We start from the raw sequence: 4,513 nt of genomic DNA, 5'->3' as shown, positions 1-4,513 counted from the left end.
GTGACTGCTTCTATTTCTGTAAGAGAAATAGGACTATTTAATTTCTTTATCTAATCTTGATTCAACTTTGTCAAGTGAGATCTATCAAGAAAATTGTCTCTTTCCTGTAGATTATCAAAACTTGGGGGCATATAGGCCTTTGAAGTAGGACCTAATGATTCCTCGAATTTCTTCAGTGTCTCTTGTTATGTCTCCCTTTTCATTTCTGATTTTGTTGATTTGGATAGTATCTCTGTGCCTTTTAGTTAGTTTGACTAATGATTTTTCTATCTTGTTGATTTTCTTAAAGAACCAGTTCTTTGTTTTGGTGATTCTTTGAATTGTTCTCTTTGTTTCTGATTTATTGATTTCAGTCGTAAGTTTAATTATTTCCAGCTGTCTACTCCTCTTGGGTGTTTATGCTTCTTTTTTTCTTGGGCTTCCAGATGTGTCATTAAGTTGCCTGTATGAGATGTTTCCGATTTCTTTATCAACATTCCTCTTAGCACTGATTTCAATGTGTCACATAATTTGGGGTATGTTGTACCTTCATTTTCATTGAACTTTAGGAAGAATTTAATTTCTTTCTTTATTTCTTCCCTGACCCAGTTGTCCTTGAGCAAAGAGTTGTTCAGTTTCTATGTGTGTGCAAAGTTTTTGTTATTTCTGATGTTGTTGACATCCAGCTTTAGTCCATGGTGGTCTGACAGGATACAAGGTATTATTTTAATCTTCTTGTATCTGTTGAGGCTTGCTTTTTTACCTACTGTATGTTCAATTTTGGAGACAGTTCCATGCAGTACTTAGAAGAAGGTATAATCTTTTGTGTTTGGGTGAAAAATTATGTAGTTATATGTTAGATCCATTTGATTCATGACATCAGTTAATGTCATGATTTCTTGGTTTAGCTTCTGTTTTATTGACCTATCCTTTAGTGAAAGTGAGGTGTTGAAGTCTCCCATGATTAATGTGGGGAAACAATGTGTGGTTTAAGCTTTGTTAATATTTCTTTTACAAATGTGGATGCCCTTGTATCAAATGCCAACTTCCAGACAGGAAATCAAGTCACAGCAGCTGTGCTTACCAGCAGGCATGAGAGCATCACAAGATCAAGCTAGGAAAAAATGGCAGAATGGTTGAATGTATGCTTCCTGAAACCTTGTTCCAAGTTGAGAAGATATGGAGATATGATAGCTGCTGACAGAGATGGGGAATCTCATTTGGCCTCAGGGTAACTGGTAGATTATTCATTTCCAAGTGGGTGACCATGTGAAAATGGTGAGCATTAATTTGATTCAGTACATTATTAATAAGAAGTTAAAAAAGAACTGAAATTATAAGGGAAATGGTTGGAGGACTCAAAGAGAATTTGAAGAGAGGTAGTGGATGTTGAAAAAATACCTTATGTAAGTACATGAAAGTTTAAAAATAAAAAGTTTTATTGAACAAAACAAAAAAAAAATAGGGCCAAGTAATTCTCTATGTACCTTCTGCAGTGGAATTAGTGACTACGTGATCATACTTATCTGCTAAAGCTCCCTCATTAACTAAGTATATGATATTATGATATGGGATCTAATCTCTTTCTTAGAAGTTTTAAAACTTTGGTGCCCAAATTAGATGGAGCTAAAGTTTCTATTGCTTAAAAATATTTCGGTATCTTTTCTGTCTGAATAGTTTTGCTTAACTTGAGGGACAATTTCTCTCAGTATTTCTCTCTTTCTCTTCCTATATAAATGGTGGAAGGACTCAAGAGAAGTTGAAGAGAGGTGTGTTGAAAGGACGTATACCTTATATAAATATTTGTAACTTTTAAAATAAAAAGTATAATTGAGAAACACAAAACAAAATAGAACCAAATAATTCCCTATGTATATGATGATTCAAGTATCTACAAATACAATCATGGTAATATCTTTACTATCTTTTTACAGTAACAACAACAACAACAATAACAATGTTATTAGTCAAGGCACGATTTAAAAACATTTCTGGAAACCTCAAATATTTTGGTTACAGCAAACCTGGGAAGTCTCTACTATGGGTCTTAAATAATATTTGATGATAACCTTAGCATTTAGATTGGTATAATCAAAGTAGTCTTCCAAATTTACACTTAAATATTTTGCTTTGTTTGGTTTGGACAATCACAAAGATGTCATGTGATATATGTGGATGGGCAAAAACAAAACAAAACAAAAAACAAACAAACAAAAACCCCGGATTGACAAATACATAAAACTAGTCCAAGGTATTTTGCTTTTAGTCAACAATTCTTTTAAAGAGATTAAAATATCTCTTTGAGGGGCAGTAAATATCACTTGTGTAAACATTCAGGCTTTAGACAAAATATAAACTATATAATAAAAGCCTAAAATCTAGTAATAATCGTTAAAGTCCGCACCCATTTTAACCACAATTAATTAGACCAAACGAAGTTTTCTTTTTAAAATGATTATTGTCCCATGTATTTATAAGTAAATATACATAAAACAACCTATTGAATCTCTTTATTGTTGCTTGTGTGTACATATTTTTATAATTTACTATGATCTAGACAGGATGAAAACATTTGTGCAATGTAGTATGTGTTCTGTGGCCATTACAGAACCTAAGCGGAATTTTCCACTTGTGCCCCACCTTTACTGAACATATACAAGAAAAGCTATATTTCTGTTATATACATACAAATAAATATACAAATAAAATCTGTTAAGTATATTTAGCTTCGATTCTATAAATATATTTTCAGGGCTGACCACTAGGTATTAGACATAAATAAACCGTTCAATCATTTGGCTGAGTAATGTCAAAATGTTTTCTCAGTGGGAGAAAAAATTTAAACTGTTCTTGGTATTTTGTTTTTTATCTGCTTACACTTACTTTTACAATACAGAAGGCTTAAGATAACATTTATATAGATATAAGATCTGTGGTAAGTTCTTATATATAGGCTCAATTATTTTCTCCTCTTGTGAAGTACATGTGCATGGCATTCACATTCATGTTCCATTGTTTTTATTTTATTTTATTTTTTATTAATTAAACATTTAAATTTTACACATACATTTATATTATTACATGTATATACAATAAACTACCTATAGCAAGAAGAACCATGACACAATCAGGAATTATATAAATGTTACATTCTTAGTGTTTTTACTGTTTATATTTGACAGCCTTGAAGAAAACATCTTTCCTATCTTTGTGCATCTAAAATTCTGAATGTAAATCAATCTCCATCACATCTTGTCATTAATATACATCTTAGGTGTGGCAGATAGATATGATTCTATAGAAAAATAAGGCAGGATAGTTAAATAAGGTCTTTAAAAACCTTAGAGACATGCATAATATGGCATTTAAAAATGTTTTTATTATTTTAAAGATTCACTGACAATAAGACAGGTTAACTCCTATAAACACCAGCCTAACTCAAAGAGGATGATGAGCATCAAAGAACCTACTTATGGAGATGGCTTTTAATCTGTCCTCATTTCTACTACAAATAGAATTCCGCCTTAAAAAGTGCAAGCTTGGATGCAAACAGAGTTGACACCCAAACTCTGCCAAGATAGGGTAAGAAATTCCTCAACAGTTCCTGCCTCACAAAAATGTGTGTCAAATATATTGGACCGGAACACTGAAGAAGATGCTCCAACATTATAGAGTTTTGGGTGACTGGGTAGAAAACTGTCTCTGTCATCTTCCCATTGTTTGTTTTTAATTTATGAGACTTTGTCACCAAATTGCTAAAAACTTAACTGTATGCAATAATATCACTGAATAAAATGTATAACTTGATTTAAAATCCAGTTTTACTATGAATCTACACTTGAATAGTCTGTTCATCATTGCTGTCATACTCCACTCATCAGACACCAGGTTTTTTATACTTTCAAGTAGAAACTGACAGTAGATTTCCAGGGAGATCAGTTTTTTCAATGCTGGATTAGAAATGCTGAGGTATCACACTCTGAATTAGTCAACAATGGGGCTTTGTGAATCTTCCTTATGCAGACAACCATCATTGAACTATCATTCATTATGAAGTAAGTCACTCTAGTAACTTGTCTTCTTTTATAGACTATTTTATATACTTTTGTAACTAATACCTATATTATTGCTTCTGTATATAAAGAACCATGCAGAATACATAAATTAATTTTTAAAAAAAAACTTATGTTTTCAAATAACAATGCCATCATGTTAGGAAAAATAGACATTAAATTAAATAACAATTAATTGAAAGTAATACTTATAAAACATTGAAGGTGGATATTATGGTACATGGTTGTAATGCTACACTTGGAAATTAGGAGTAAAGATGAAGAGGTCAAGTTCAATACTTGGCTAAAAGAGAATGTGAAAGGCTGTGTTACATAATGTTTTTTAACAGTGATTCAAATAAAATACAGAAACTTGAAAATTGCAACACCAGGAGGTCTAAGATGGGGGCGAGCAGCGTGAACCATGCTTAAAAGCTCCAGTACACAGTGAAGGAAATTGCATGGAATTCTTAACCAGGAAC

The sequence above is a fragment of the Acomys russatus genome, chromosome 14 (genome assembly GCF_903995435.1).
Source record: "Acomys russatus chromosome 14, mAcoRus1.1, whole genome shotgun sequence".
Taxonomy (NCBI): domain Eukaryota; kingdom Metazoa; phylum Chordata; class Mammalia; order Rodentia; family Muridae; genus Acomys; species Acomys russatus.
Note: the sequence above shows the minus strand (reverse complement) of the source record.